Source organism: Aulostomus chinensis, chromosome 2, assembly GCF_037954235.1.
Source record: "Aulostomus chinensis isolate RoL2024-O1b breed Wild chromosome 2, RoL_Achi_v1.0, whole genome shotgun sequence".
NCBI classification, from domain to species: domain Eukaryota; kingdom Metazoa; phylum Chordata; class Actinopteri; order Syngnathiformes; family Aulostomidae; genus Aulostomus; species Aulostomus chinensis.
Genome location: NC_141321.1, coordinates 33614337 through 33630469, shown reverse-complemented (window position 1 = coordinate 33630469; position 16133 = coordinate 33614337). Strand labels below are relative to the sequence as shown.

Sequence of the window (16133 nt, the reverse complement as noted above, 5' to 3'; positions counted from 1 at the left end):
TTTATGGCGCAAAGGTTAGCAAAATGCCTGGCTTCAAAAACCTCCGTTCTCAAAAGCTTGCAGCCGAAAAGATCTCCATGCGCGGTCACATGGGGGAACCTACCTGAAACCACAAAACTGAACCAAGACCAGGTGCGACGAAAGAGGAAAAGCAGGACCGATGTTGGACCTCAGAGATGTCATTCCATCTGCTCCATCCTGGGAACACCGACAACCTCGAGCGTGTTGTGCAGTTCCTCTTTATGACCAACGCTGTTGACAACGGCCGTGCTGAAACCCCACCAGCTGCCAATCTTTGTTGACGGCAGCAGCACCTGTAGGGGGAACAACAGTCAAAGCACATTAGTATCTCCCACTGGCAAGTCATCAGAGTTCAAGTTCATAATCTTCCCCACTCATAATATTAACATCTGCAGCCATTTAGCCCAAGTGCATTTCCAGGCTTTGTGCATGTGTGTGTGTGTGTGTAAATGGGACCACACACGCGCACACACACACGCGCGAGCACATGTTTACTATTTGTCTACATAGCGCGAGTGTGAGGATGCACTCATGGGTGGTTGAGTAATAGATGCTGGTGCTCTGCCAGTGCTGCACACACTTGTTCATGAATTATAAAACCAAGAGCAATTATGGCTTTTACACAAATTAACCAAAGCTTGCTGGATGCAAACTCTAATTGGGTCAGTGGTTATTTCCTGCAACACACCTGGGCTTGCTGTAAACGTTGGCCATCAATTATGAATGGCTCCTGCCCTACCTGTGCTGTCGAGCAGCCCGTGGCCTCGCGCAGCCTATACAAGAGCATTAGCATACACATGATAACTGTGATAATCTCCATGATGGCGCTTAAGTGTCTCTTACTCATGTTGTCTTTCTAGGTTGGATTACAAGGTGAGATAGATATCACGCTCTCTTTCATTAGGCTCCTTCCCACAGCCGCGTGGCCTCAAATGACTCAGAGGAAAGCGTCTCAGGCTGAATGGGTTGAAAGGTTTGCTGGTCCACTCAAGTCGTCCCCCTCAAGTCAAAGAACACATTGTTAAAGACACAAGCCTTTAACCATAAAAAGACGAAAAAAAGAGTCAAGTAATGAACTTAAATCAAGGCAGCAGAGACGACCCCAAGACCGCAGTAAAAGACACAACCCTCAGGACTGTCATTTCTTTCAATTATACTATTCAGCAATAAAAAAAGCAAATCTCACAGTGAAATTATCAGTTCAGTCAGACACATAAAAGAAAAAAAAAATCCCCAAGAAAAGAACTGTGTCGTTGGTGCAAGCGTTTGGAGCAGGACTTGAGCTGCAGCACAGCCAGGTGTGAAAACCCCCATCCCATCATCGGAGCAGCATGCATCACCTACGATATCAGGGCAGAGATTAAGCAGAGATAATTGCATTTGTTATGATGGGAGGATAGAGGAGCGAGATAGTCCCATAAATGAATGAAAGGTAACTCCATGTGTAATAAAAGGGGTGTTTCTAATTAGGAGTTGATGAGAAGATGCAAATGAATGAGCGCTGCCTTTTTTCAACAAGACCGTATTTAATTGGCTGTTCAAAAGTTTGTTTGCGGGGTACAGTTTTTTGTTGAATACATATTACATATTTATGTCTTGCATTTATATCATCACTCACTCTTTACAAGCAGTTTCAGGACTCAAGATTCAGGGGGCTGATTGTTGATGAAAGACACATCTGACCTGAGACCAGTCTGAGCCGCACTCAGACACCCAGATAACTTCATGCCACACACGTGACTCTGAAATCCACAGTACGACAACGACAGTACTCCTAACACTGACGTGTGACGGAATTAAAAAACAACAACAACAATGTGACTGCGGGCTCAGTTGCAAAATTGTGAGCTACACTCAAGAGTTGTTCACCTACCGAGTAATGACCCTGAGGAAGGTTTCCACATTCAAATTCATAATTCATGCTCATTTAGAAATGAGCTATTAGACAGTGGCGTGTGCAATTAACCGCACAGTGTGGAACAGGTATAACAGTAATCCAGGTACTATTAAATATATAGATAATGTACGTTTCCACAGAAAAGTAATTTGACTTTCCACTGCTAAGTATTTACCCAGGTTATAACGAGGACAAGAGCCAGGACCAGGGCTGACAACAATGATTAAAAATGAAGAATTCAGCTTGTGAGAGGTGCAACAGTGCAGCGTTCCTGCAAAAAAAAGCATGTAGAATAATCCCAAATACAGGAGAACAGCTTGTAGCAGCGACTCGGGAATGACGAGCAGGTACGGAGGTGTGGCTGATGATTCAGGTGTTTGTCAGCGTGGTGGGGAGCCCAACTGTTCATGTGTGTCCGTGGTTGTCGTGGTGCTCTGGAGTGATGAAAGGGCAGGTGACGCAGCAGTTACGTCACTTTTAGATTGGATGGTTGTGGTGTTTGGTGATGTCACACAGCCAATGGCTCCTCCTTAAGAAAAACAACAGCAATCCTCTTGAACAAAGAAGTTGAGCTTGCCGTTCGTCTGTAAAAAAAAGAACGCGAGCGCACCCACACGGTCAAGTGGCTCATGATGAAGCTTGCTCTCGTGCTGGATTGGTAGATGCCATTGCAGTGTTGACAATGAGTTTGGCCATTCTGAACACAAGCAGGCCTCATACCAAACACCCACGTGCACCAGGTTCATTTTCTTGAGATCTGACACGGGCGCAGCGGTGACTCACGGCGTCGGTTCAAGTAACACAGCACAACTCTGTAGATATGAACAGGTCCCTGTAGATTCCACGGGAATGACTGAATCCTCAATGTCATGGATCATTGATTAATCACGCCAATCCCTAATCAATATGTATAATTAATGTCATGTTTTCTTTCCTACAACTCTGCTGTCCGCTGGCTCCGTCCCGCAGGAACATCAGACCACAAGACCTGAAGTAATAGCCTGTCTGTTGGAATCACATAGTGCAGAGTGACAGTTTGTAATTAACTTTCAGGTTTTATACATATATATATATATATATATATATATACATATATATATATATATATATATATATATATATACATATATATATATATATATGAACAAAGGCGGCCTGTTGTGTGAAGAAAGCTGTTGGAGGGAAGAATTATTGGGTTCATTTTGACCTGAAAACATGTTCAGTTTTATACGCGTACACCTGCAGAGCAGAAGATGGACTTTTTGGTGAAGCAGCAACAGCGTTCCTGCCAGAGGCCTCATGTGGGACTACCTGGTGTTAGAATAGACTGCAGCTCAACAGGGATCTGTGGCTGCAAAATCATTACGTCTACAGTGGAGTTTGGACTATCCAGCTTTTACACATGGAACTTCTGTTTCATGGTTTGTCTTTTCTCTGCAAAAGCCCCAATCAATATATGTAAAGCAGTTGCTGGAAAACAAGGTCAGGGAGGCTGAAAGCTCCTGGAAAGATTCTAAATCTTGAACCTTGAATCGTTCTTCTTTCCTTTACTTCCTCAGACTCTATGAATAAAGTGGATTGTGATGAGCGACATGTATCTGAAGGAGCAACTCTCAGGCACTATCCCCTGGATTATTGTGGTTCTTCCACCTTTATCTCAAACTGAACACAAGTTTTATGTTTTCTTGTAATTCAATAAAAGGCTCCATTATTCTCAGTTACACTGCGGATTTCTTGCATCTAAAAACAAGGCTGAAAACCATTTCTTGTTTTACCCCTCGGACCAGAGTCACAGGGGGTAGGGGGTCAAAAATCTTCCCCTATGGAATGGCACAGCCTTTCAAAAGCCATACGTCATCAGCAGTCACGAACGGCTCTTAGGTAAATGCCATACAGTGGTAATAAAGGTATATCACCATGACATTTACCATTTATCTGACGGAGACTGAAAAGCATGGATGCTCCAGATTCCTTCACAACTTGAATTTTTATGCACCACTCAATCACACAAGTCATGAAAACAGTCAGCAAGGAGCGGTGAAGTTCAGCAACCTCTCTGCTGGACCTCAGATGAATTCAGGGCTTCAGATGTCCTCAAAGCGAGTTGAGTCCAAGATGAAAGTAGATTCAAATGTGGTGTTATTTAGTAAAATAAGGAGTAATCTTGGATAGTTGATGTTGGAGGTATCGGAATACTAACATTCGGAGTGGTTTTTGTTTGTTTGTTGTTTTGAACAGCAGGACAGGGATTATTTGTGATTTCTGCCCCAGGTCTCTTGTGACAAGAGCACAACGATAGCATTTTAATTTCTGGACACCATCACGACTACATGTGTTTCCACAGCTTTGCGTCTCCTTTCTGGACAAATCTGATGTTGCTACGTACACAGACGACACTCCTAAATGGTGTTACTGTGAACAGATCTGGAGAAGAGAGAGGGAAACACGCTGTTACTGGTTCACAAGACTCCTTCCAGCAGGAAACAAGATCTCAGATCAGCAGGGGTTCTTGGCAATGTGGGTCAATCAGCTTGGAGAATGGCAGAAGCACAGAATATGTGGATCATCACTCCCACTTTACAACTGCATGATCATGTCTCTGTGAAAGCTTTTGTTTACTGTGAGGGAGCCCTCATTACCATGCGCACCAACCTCCAATATGGATTCATGTCCAGCTTGGGGTGACGGCAAGTCCAGAAACACACAGACTCAGTCACTCACTCACACACACACACACACACACATACTCACGCACCGGGCGAGCTGAGGTGGAGGATGCAGCCATCTGAGACGAACACTGTAAACATGCATATACTTCAGGATGCACCCTGGCTCTCCACCTCCACAAAGCATTGTTTCTCCTTCTCTGTTCTCACAGAATCTTACCTTGAGCTGCTCGTCTGTTTCTATGGTGATTCTGCTTTGGAAATCTCTCTTTTTTTTCTTTCCCCCACCGTCAGGTTTGAAATACTTTGGGCAGTTTCTGCTGACATCTCGGATGATAATTATAACCACTTTAAAGTCATACTGCACCCAAAACATGTAGTTTACCTTTCAAGTACTCAGACATACATGTCTTTTGCTCACCCACTTTTGCTCCCCCTCTGAATTTTTCTTTGTGACTCCAGAATGCAGAAAGAGCCAGCCATGTACATTTAGCCTGAAGCTAGTGGAGTCTGAGGCAGGGAGCGTGTCCAGCTGGCACATTGACTTGAAGCAACTTGCAAACACTCGTCCACGATTGCGCACCGACTCATCAGACCCGAAGGCTTTACAGGAGGAGGTGCCTTTGGACAGTTTTGCTGTTGTTAGCCATCAGTCAGCGTTAGCTTTAAGCTAAATGAATGTGACTGGCTCTCTATGCTTTCTGGAGGCAAAAAGAAGCAACACAGACGGAAAATAATCTATCTTTCTGTGATTGAGGCACATATTAATTATTTGTATTTGAACAGCAGTACAGCTTTAAATTACCTTCATCAATAACAAGGGTGAACGTGTCCAACTGGAAAATTAGCTTTTCGTGACAAAAACGTTGACGTGACTCACCTGTGTCAAACCTGGATTTGTTCAAACCGACATCACTTTGCATAGTGCCAAGACACGCACTCTCTAAAACAGCACTTTTGACTTTTTTTTTACTTTATTTCCATGTGGGCTGCACTTATTCAGATTTTTTCCGCCTTAGGCAGCCTACAAGCAATGTTCCAGAGATGAAGACATATTAATCAGATGGAAATCACTGGAATATCCTCGATGAAGAATATCGTCTTTAGCGTCATCATCATTCTCCGGATGTCAATTTAGACTTGCCAGGAGGTCAGTTTAGGTTAGATGAGGAAGACTAATGACAAAATTAATGGCACACAATGACTAAATATGTGAGGCTTTCAGCTGAAGAAATGATTAAAACCAAGATTCTTGAAACTAATTCAGGATTCAACCATTACATTTATTTCCTAAGATAAATAATTAAGCCACAAACTGGTGTTGATGACATTCTTTCATACTAAATTTCCGAGCCATTATCAGCACATTATGTAGCTGGTAGTTCATCACACCCAGCGCTGATGGAAACTTGTCCCTGAGCAACTTAGCAAGACATGACTTACATGACAATCACATCTTTAGTGACAGATTGTGGATTTGTAGGTTTCTGGAGTTCAGGTTCAGTGTACACTGACAAAGAAAAAGGAAATCCAGAGGTCGATCCACTTTGTGCATAGAACAAATGTATTGTTAGAGGGACGTGTTTCAGCTCGTGGCCTCCGCTTCAGCGCGGTCGTCACCAAGCGCAACTTTGCTTTGTGAGCTGGTGCTGCGATCACCCTAATTTACAGGATTCTTGACAGCAAAGTGCTAATTTACAGTGGTGATTCTCAAACTGGCACATGAGCTCCCCCTTGTGCGACGGGGAGGGAGGACATAAGAATGCAGTGAAAACAACAAACCTTCGGAATGAAACTCCATCAACCAGATTGCTATCCTAAATAAGTTTTGTCGTTCGGTGTTCGGAACGTGAGCACTAAAGGAAAGAGAGACAACAGTTTTAAGTTAAGTTAACTTAAAAAGAACTTTTAGAAAGGTGCAGAATTAAAGTCTGGATTGACCTGGAAAAAATGATAGTGGTGAAACAAATATCTACAAATAGTTATATTATAGTAATTATTATAATAATCATAATATTATTCATATCAAGTATCTCTAAGCCAATAGCATGAACATGTTGATATCACGTGTTGTCCAAAGCCGTGCTGAGGTGGCCAATTTTCTGAATGACAGCTAAGCTAACTTTTGCTAAGGAACAACAGCAGTAGCTCAAGTTAGCAACTTTAGCTTGTGACAGATTCATGTTGTTATTGTTTGACGTCCTCACCAAATGCACCGTACCGACGGGGAGCTGTAAATGCTGACCACTGCATCCTCTGATGGAAACTTGCACTACTTAACCTGGCATATTTGCCTCAAAACACAGGAAACTCACATTTTCTCTTTTTTGGTATTTCTAAAATTCACTTGTATTTCCTTAGAAACTTTATTTACAGTCACCTTTTCAGAATAATGGTATTGACTTACATAGTACCCAAGTGTGGGTTCTTGTTCCATCCCTACTTTGGTTAAAGTAACTTGAGAATCAGGTGACATTGCACGTTGCCCTGCCAACACTTTAATGCAACAAGACAGCAAAATACCAGCCTCTGATTCAAAAGAGGTTCCCGTGTCCTCCGTATCCTCTGAAGTTTATTACCTGCTCTCCTCTCTAACCCACAGGCCCCTGCTGCTCATGAAAGTCATTCAGAACAATTTAGCTGCATCGTCCCTCAGCCCTATTGTGCAGTACACTATGAATACACTGCCACCCAGGGTAATGCTAGCACAGCAAGCCAATGTCCACAGAGACACCTCGAGCGTGAATCAATACCCCTGACTTCTATCAGACAAAAGCAAAGACCTTGCCAAGGCAAAAGCTGATTTGCCAGGGACGTGTACTCATGACTACCTCATGTGTTGCAAATGCCCAATGACACTGGATCATCTACTTCATAAAACACTGGCAAAGCCCTGTTGATAGACTTTCAAGTCAATTCAAGGAGCTGACACTCAGTTGTGGGTAAACACGTAATTTTTTGCCCAGCATTTGTAGGCTGACACTGAGATGCCTGATCGAATGCTCCATTGATGAACGCATCACGTTGTCACCTTGCTATTCTCTGGCTTTGCAGCGTCAAATGAAGTGAGGTAAGCCTGAGCCTGAATACAGCGCAGGATTGTACAAACTCAAGCCTGCACACAAACACACCCACACAGGGACGGCTGGACAACCTGAAGAAACCCGGCACAAGTGAGTTATAAAACGATGAGATCTCCTCCTCACTTAGCAGAGATTTCTTGATGAAGACAAAATGTGAAAAAGACAAAACGCATGAAAACCAGTACACACACACACACACACGTATATGTAGAGAGAGAGAGACAGAGACAGAGAGAGAGAGAGAGAGAGAGAGATTCTTTTCCCCTTTAAGAACAAATAGCTGTGACTGCTTGTCACAAGTACAGAAAAAGTGTGCGGGAGGCAGGGATGTGTGGGTGGCGCGTGGGTCGATGGGAGAGCCACAAATCTGGGGTGCTCTGATGAGTTTGTTTGGAGCCCAGCTGTGTGTTTGCCTGTGACGCCTAAAATCCATTAGAAATCTGCTGGGGGTCAGGGCTCCACTTCGCCTGCAATGGCTCTGTGCCTTGGAGAGGCCCGAGTGGCCCACCTCAACCTCATTTTCTCCACAGAGCGGGGGCTGCGAGGCAATCAGGCTCCACAGGACAGATGCCTGGAGAGGCTTGAAGCATCAAAACATGTCGTCCAACAATCCCCAGAGAGTCTAATGCTGTTGCTGGCTTGAAAAAGATCTTTAGGTGAAGGCTGATTATCTGGTGGTGGTTCTGTCAGCTGCATCAGTGGACTTATGGAATATAATATTTGAAGTCTCTTTTTTTCTCCTGTGCAATTTTGTTCTCTCTCAGCTGGTACAAACATAACTAAAAACTAACAGAGCGGAAGCAAAGCTTGCTGTCCAAATATTATCTCCACAACATGGATTGAGCCACACCGGTTTGCATAGACTTTAAATCGGGTAAAGAAACTGGGCTTAACTCAGAAAGATAAATACACAGCTTTATTTCTTGTTGAAGTTCAGGGCAGCGGGTACGAGCCTGCTATCAGACAGCGATCCCAGTCAATATTCTCCGCCTCTTAAGCTTTTACATGAAACAACAGATCCAGAGCTAGCGAGCTAATACCAACCTGCATACAGAAAAGGTCGGGATGATGACGTCACCTGATGACGAAGAGCCGAGACGTTTCTCATACCAACTTTAGATGCGAGCGGTAATTACAGCTGTTCTTTGCTGCCTGGACTTGGACCCCAACTTATTTTTTGTCACTTTAAAAAGTCGGTGTTGACTTAGGTTCCTTTGGGTGAATTCTTCTAAGAAAAAAGTAGCAAAAACAAGGTTAAAAAAAACGCCTCACAACACTCCCCAAACATCGCCAAAGACAGCTCTTCAGAAACAATTTGTCAGATTAATCAGACGTGTCAACATCAGATCCAGACCGATTGATAGCATCTCTCTTCAAGACCGGCATATTGGCAGGGCCGGCAGCTAATGCCAGTTTTCCTCGGGCAGTCCTTGAGTCAGCACTTGACAAGTGAGGGATATGTGCAGGGGCCAATCAGTGCCACCTGCTGTGCGGAAGAGGTAGAAAGCCTTTTTTCAGAGAGGCAGATTTACTGGGAGCCCTCCCGTCTGTGTTGAGAGCTGGTAAAATGACCAGGTCTTGACAAGACTTCAATTCATGGGTCACAAAACATGTCAGAGTAATGGCAGAAAGGTTGAGAAGCACACTTAGCTTGACAGGTTCTTTTTAATGCTAGCTGCCTCCGAGCTGTGATCCACGTGATACGGTGCACATACAGATTAACTTTCAGCAGACTCGCTTTGAATGTCAATTTGCCAACTAATGTCAATCTGCAGCACTGGAGGGATCAGTGCTGTTTCCATCCTGGTAACAGGAAGCATATCTACTGCTTTTAACAAACAGCTTATTTAAAATATTTCACAACCACTGGATTTACAGGACGAGACTAAAACATTTAAGATATGACTTGTAGGTTCCTCATTGCAGTCCCACTTATCAGCTGTAATCCAGTATGGGGAGATAGAAAATGATTCCTCCCTCATTTGTGGCCCTTTCAGAGGTGAGTTCATCATTGGCGCCTGAAAGACATGCTGTCCCTGAGTAACAAATGATTACCTCTGAATGAATCCCCAACGTCTCGCTGCTAATGCAGAACAATAGGTAGTGAGAATAGGGAGGCTGCGCTCTGCTTCAAGATCTATTTTTTATACCCGGCATCATTTTTTGCTTCACTGATCTATCACTAAACAACAGCTGCTGAGCAGGAGCCAGAGAGACGCACTGCAGGGAGGATGAGGCAAAGAGGGAGGAGAGACATTAAGCGAGAGCAACAGAGAAGAGAAGAGGCATCCAAAATTGGAGACGGTGCAGTTTTAAGAGGCGAGGTCACCGGTGATAGCCTGAAGCTCTTAGGTATGGTGGGCCACTGAGAAAGAGAGTGAGAAGAGGGATCCTGGCAGGTCTGCCTCTCTCATGACGGATAACAAGTCACCTGAAATGGCTTCCTGGGTGGCAGCCATTAGACAGACAATTTGCAATCATCCCTGGCCCAATTTCTCTCACCTTCTCTCCCTGTCTCACTTTCTCTCATATTACTCGGCTTCTCGCTCCGGTGCCCCATAGACCTTGGCAGCTTGAGTGACAGGGACTTAACTAGTCTAGTCACACAAATGTGAGAGGGGAAATGAGGAAAAGAGAGGGGAGAATTTCATTCATCTCAGATATACCAAATAGCCTCTGCTGCTCGGCACATTTACATATTCTCTCCACGTCCTCCGTCGGTCAGGTCTTGTTTTCGAGTCATCTCACCTGGAACCCACAGACGACATGTGATACTACAGTGGCAGAAAGCTGATGTGCAACTACAGCAGCAGATGCAGGTGTACAAGGGCCAGCCGGGGCTGGGGTATGTTTCATAAAAAATTCAACATGTATAAGCAGAGTCATGCAACATTTACCAACATGGGATTTTGCACCAGACTTTCGGCCCCCGAGAATACAACGTATGATCGGACGTACGTGGACGCCTAAATATTCCAGCCATACACTTGATACTTCATTAACAACATCTAGATTAAATGAATGCAACAGCACTGCAAAAAGTCCTTCTCAGCTGAGGGTTATCATCTGTTTTTTACTGGATCTCTGAAAGATGTGTTGATTTATTTTAATGGGGTTCTGGAGGCTGTACTTCGTACTGGGTTATTCTGATGTGTTTTATATATGTATTATTCATATAAATGCCACTGGCCTACTGCCAGACTTTAACACGGTACAGAACTGTTTGCAGCTGCAGCCTTCAAACGAGGAATTCATGATTTACAAACTGATGATCACGTTATGAAAAAGTTCATTTAGAGCAATACTTCGCCTAAAAAGCACTCACAAACAGGAGTCTTGAGCTCACAAAGACGTTTTTCCCCCTCCTGCGTTACTTCTTGGGAACTCCAAAATGCAGAAAGAGCCAGCCATGTATATGTAGCTTGAAGCTAATGGAGACTGACAGCTAACAACATCAAAACGGTCCAATATTGTCTGTTTACAAGCTCTCAAGCACATCGGCTGGTATAATCCACGTCTTCTGCATCCCGCCAAGCGCTCAGTAATCCTCAAACACTTTCAGCTAAAACAAACTAAGGAGAGCACTTCTGCTTCAGCGCTCCCAGGAACTAGAATGTCTATATTCGACATTAGTGCATCAATTATGTACTGCAAGAGGGAGGACCACAATAAACTGCAGTGGTGATATTTTCTCCCACGTTTAACTGACACATCATAAAACCTTTTTATTGCCTCACACATGGATTTTTGTGTCTTTACTGAACATTCAAGGTTTCGCCTGCATGCAGAGTTACACCTGGGCGCATGTATCACATGCAGTAACGCATCTGTATCTGTGACTCTGCACGCAGTTGGTCACACTAAATAGAGTTAAAAATATATCAGCCTCTCAGTTGACAAATAATGTAAATAAACACCTCAAACAGAATCGATACAAACTGACTGTGATGAACTGCCTTAGCTTGTAGTTCCTCCTGTGACAGCGGCAACTTCTGCTGAGCAATCATATTCTGCCTGAAATGACAAATTCCTTTGATTAGTTTACACAAGAATATTTGGATTTTGGAAACCGGCGGCACAAACTGACACTCCAACCAGATAGAAAGTCATGTGTCCCACCATCACCAACAGAACAGGCTTGTTCAGAGACAAAGTCTCGACAGGAACCTACAAAAGGACGTCAGGGTGATGCTCTGTGCCGTTGGTTGGGGCTCCAGTTGGGACTAACATGGCAGTCCAGTTGTAATCAGTCTTATTTCACAACCAAACGGTACACTAAAGTATCCTTCCGAGCAATAATGGGTGAGAAATAAATCATACAGCGACCAAATCATCATTCGTATTTGAGCAGCGTTTCCTCGTTTGATTGTTTTGGCCCGAGTCTCCCAGGCGGCCAGGGAAAGATCATGAGTTGGGTTCCAATGACAAGAAATGAATAACAACTGAAAATGTCGCAACATCCAAAAACATCCAGTTGTGTTGACAGAAAGCTGTCAGAAAATGTCGGGATCGTCCCGCTAGTTAAAACCCGTTTCCATGCCTCAGAACGTGTCGACGTCTCACTGCTTTCTTCTGTGGCATTCATACAAATTAGACTCCACTACTTTTCATAGGAATTCATCATGAGACCAGCGTGTCCTGCTCATGAAATATTTGTGAATAAGACTGATTCATTACCATTCTAGTGGAATCATATTCTACACATTCGTCACCACAATGCAACTAATGGCTGACTGCTTCACGTGAGCAGAACTGGTGCTTTTGTTTTGACGTTTTCAAGTTTTCCACTGTGCCGTGATATGAAATGTGATAGCTGGAATTGGTTGTCGAGAACAATAGGCATGATTTAAGTGTGTGAGGTTGTGGGGGCAGCAGGGATGATGAGGCACACAAAAGTCAATTGCTTTCTTTTAGCCAGACAGTTGCGAGATGGCAACGGAGAAATAAATTCCATCCATGAGTACCCACAGTCACCAGCTCCATTCTCTACTTGCTATGAAGTCCACGTTCAACATTACACTGGACACACTTGGTGGACGACAAACGGACACGTATTTCATGTACTCAGAGACTGAAAAAACTGTCTCTCTCTCTCTCACTCACACACACACACACACACACACACACCGCAAAGTCAAGTCAAAGATTTTCCGGCTCTACTGGTGTCGTCGTGTTGTTCGGTGTGTGGTAGCACTCCGCGGTGCTGCCATTTTTTCATCTTGTCAGAGTCAAGCAGTGTGCGCGGTGATTATGTCGGTGGTCCCGTGTTGCCGTGGCGCCACAGTAGAACAACAACAGGCATGTAAGAAATGTGCAGAGCTCTGATAAACTTCACTTTAAAGTAAAAAAAATAAATAAATAGATTTTACAGAGGCTCACCTGCAGCTCAGCCATTATACCATCAACTGTGATGAAGACATTCTCAAAGATGACGCCACAGGCACAAGTCAGGCAGTTAAGATAAGGTCAAGATGTGTTATGTTACATCACCTGCTCGAGAAAATCAACTTAAACCAACAATAATGCTCCACTATAAAAGAAAAGAAGAAGATCCACCTGTTCTCTATTTTGAGATTGAGCGGAGACGAGCAGGAGCGGAGCCACCAGACCTGATGAAGCCGTCCTCCCAAGGTTCAGCCGTCTGTTGCTGCCTGCTGTTGCACCCCTGATGGCACACCTAAACACAGTAACGCTCCCATTATCACACAACAGGTGTGCGCACACTCTTGCTTCACGAGCAAGCTGATGTTGAGCAACTAATCAACACATCCTTGACACCTGACCTCCCACTAATTTACCGATATTTTCAGATCTTAAGCAACAGAATGAACACGTTTCTATCCGCGAGTGTTATGCTAGCACGCGGCGTTTATTGGTGGAGACAAGATGACGGAATTAAGAGAGTGCCAGTCAAACATGAAACAAACAGACTCAAACCAAGAGAGATGAAACAACAGGATGGATGGAGAGCTTATTGATGAACTGGAAATGGAGCTTTGACGAATTTAATTTGAGCTATGTGCTCTGGGAGGAGTTGTGGTTACAACGCCGATGACCACCGCCAGCCCCGATGACCACCGTCAGCCCCGATGACCACCGCCAGCCCCGATGACCACCGGCCCTGAGCTTCACAGGACTGAAACACATCATTATTTCTCTGTATCTGTGTTTCCATTGCCTTCATTGCATTGCAAACATGTTTGTGTGACTTACAGATTTATTGGATTTGTCAGTGTTTCTGTGCAACTTGAAAAGCTCCTAAAAGAGTTGGCTGGGAAGGCGCAGCGTGACAGGCCTGACTAATAACTGCTCTTATTCCACGTTAAGTTCAGTCTTTTCCCTGACTTTGAGAAGTCTCCTCCCACACAACGCAGATGCTGATGATGATGATAATGATGATGTAGGGAATTGTACTGACTCCAGATCGAGTCATTCTTTAAACTGCACAGCAAGTATTCATTTCAACGCAATTGATCTATGAAAAATAAGGAAGAGAAGCAGTGCATGGAAATCAACTGACAGAATGAAACTGCGCTTAACAGCAGTGTTGACAACACCCGAGAGAAAGAGATAAACTTATCCTCTGCCAGTAATTTGGCTGCTATTGTCCACAACGCTTTAAACTGGGTTAAATGAGATTAGACCTAATATGCACAACCTCATTTGGTAATAACGCACTACAAACACTGTGTCTACTGAACAATGTTTCATAATGAAATGTCAGGATGAACTGGCCCGGCCTGGTCAAATATCTTGCATGTAAGCTCAGAAATCTCGTTAATTCAGGTTGTTGTTTTTTCTGCAGCTACAAAATTAATTTCTCAATCCGGTCATTAAAATGTTCTAGCAGACCATGACACAATTGCTCGTAACATTTCTCCATCAGTCTCTCTCCTCTGTGCAGCATTAGGGAGCTGAGACCCACAGAGACCAGCTGACCGCTAGTTAGCTTAGCACAATCAATGTTAGTAGATGGGACATGTTAGCATGCCTGCAACAAAAGGCATCATACAGTTTCGACCAGGACCAGACCAGCAGGAGTCCCCCTTGCTGCATCACGTGACTGGGCCCTGCAGTTTGTCAGGAAAGCTCCAGTTTGTGTCTGATTCTAAAATGAAAGGTCTTTAGTTTGAAGTAGTTATTTTCACAGGGAATGTCTGCACCACACTGGTGAAGAAAGAACATTCAACGTGCATACGATGACATTTGATGGACCTATGCTAACACTTCCCATCCACTACCATTCATTATGCTAAGCTAAATAGCATGGGTCTCAGTACCTGAATGCGGCACAGGGGAGAGAAAGGTATCAACCTTCCTGTCCGGCTCTGGGGACGATGGGCAAGAGACATATTTCCCCAAACGTTGGCGCGTTTCTTTAAGCTATAAAAACAACATGCTCTCAGTCTGCTTCTTCTACTATTTTATTTGCACAGTTACTTTTTACGGTGCACCAGAGCCACCAAGAATCTTTATGCATTCTCAAATGCTGCAGTCAGGATGAATATTATATTGGCAGTGCTTATGGTTTGTCCTCATGCACATGTTGATTATGAAGCCATCTCACTCTCCCAGTCTCCCTACAATGCTCCTTCCAAGTAAACTGGAACATTCAGGAGAGATGACGTGTTAATTGTTGCCAAAAACGGAAAAATAAAATGTCGATAGTTTAAATGAAATCTAAATTATAGTAAACACTTATCTGGAAAGTCTTGGGTGACTTTATGAATAACCAGACTGTGACTTTGTGCCCGAGTGTCTCAGGGCTGGACACAAACCAGGCGTAACCAAAAAGATGACACATTGCACAGATACGGCGCCTGTCCCGGTTCAATGTGCATTCATTGTCTTATTTGGAGACCACCCGCCACAGCGCAGGCGGGGGGTGGGTGGGGGCTTCTTCCCTGGAATGTTTACTGAGCATCTGGCACTCCCTGATGTCACTGTGCTATTTAGCAATCTTTCAAGGACTTAAACCTACACCAATAATGCTTTTAATACCACCTTAATTAAAGTCAGAAGTGCACTGTGATGCAGTCGCTAACATCACCTCATCTCTATCCATCTATCTATCCTCCGTCTATCTATCCTCCGTCTATCTATCCGGCTGCACATTCATGTTCATTAGCAAAACCCTTTTGCCAGAAAAAGATCCCAAATCCATGAAGTCTCCAGGTGGCCGTGAGGCTTCCTGACAGCTTCCCTCATCGAGGAGGATTCTAATATCATTCATGCTGCAGCAGAGCAAGTTTCAGTTGTTAAATTTAACCTCCACTTTTTCGGCCCAATTATTAAATGATAATGAATGTTTTCAATTCAAGGTGTGAACACCTCCATAGTGCTGGTCACTGGCTCACACCGGATTCAGATTTCTTCTGTTCTTGTAGACCAATTTCTAGTGTTTGGGGAAGAACGGCTGTCTTAAACAATAGCTGGGTTTACATGGAGCCTAATATTCCAATTAGA

The 16133-nt window shown here is 43.9% G+C and overlaps 2 long non-coding RNA genes across 3 annotated transcripts in view; both read right to left on the bottom strand.

Annotated features, from left to right (window-relative positions):
* Nucleotides 1-2163: 2163 nt before the first annotated feature.
* On the bottom strand, nucleotides 2164-4871 carry LOC147269779 (uncharacterized). The gene is made up of 3 exons (XR_015111595.1): nucleotides 4805-4871; nucleotides 4674-4715; nucleotides 2164-2447 (listed from the first exon to the last, which is right to left on the bottom strand). It is a non-coding gene; the product is annotated as an uncharacterized LOC147269779 (long non-coding RNA).
* A 5316-nt stretch (nucleotides 4872-10187) lies between these two features.
* The window catches only part of LOC147269778 (uncharacterized), a 103134-nt gene continuing 97188 nt past the window's right edge, over nucleotides 10188-16133 (bottom strand). Inside the window, exons 3-4 of one of the 2 annotated variants that reach the window (XR_015111594.1) lie at nucleotides 11611-11681; nucleotides 10188-10415 (exon numbers count right to left, since the gene is read on the bottom strand). This is a non-coding gene — a long non-coding RNA (uncharacterized LOC147269778). Of the gene's footprint in view, nucleotides 10416-11265; nucleotides 11682-16133 lie in introns of those variants that run through there. The other variant, XR_015111592.1, reaches the window with a different exon arrangement.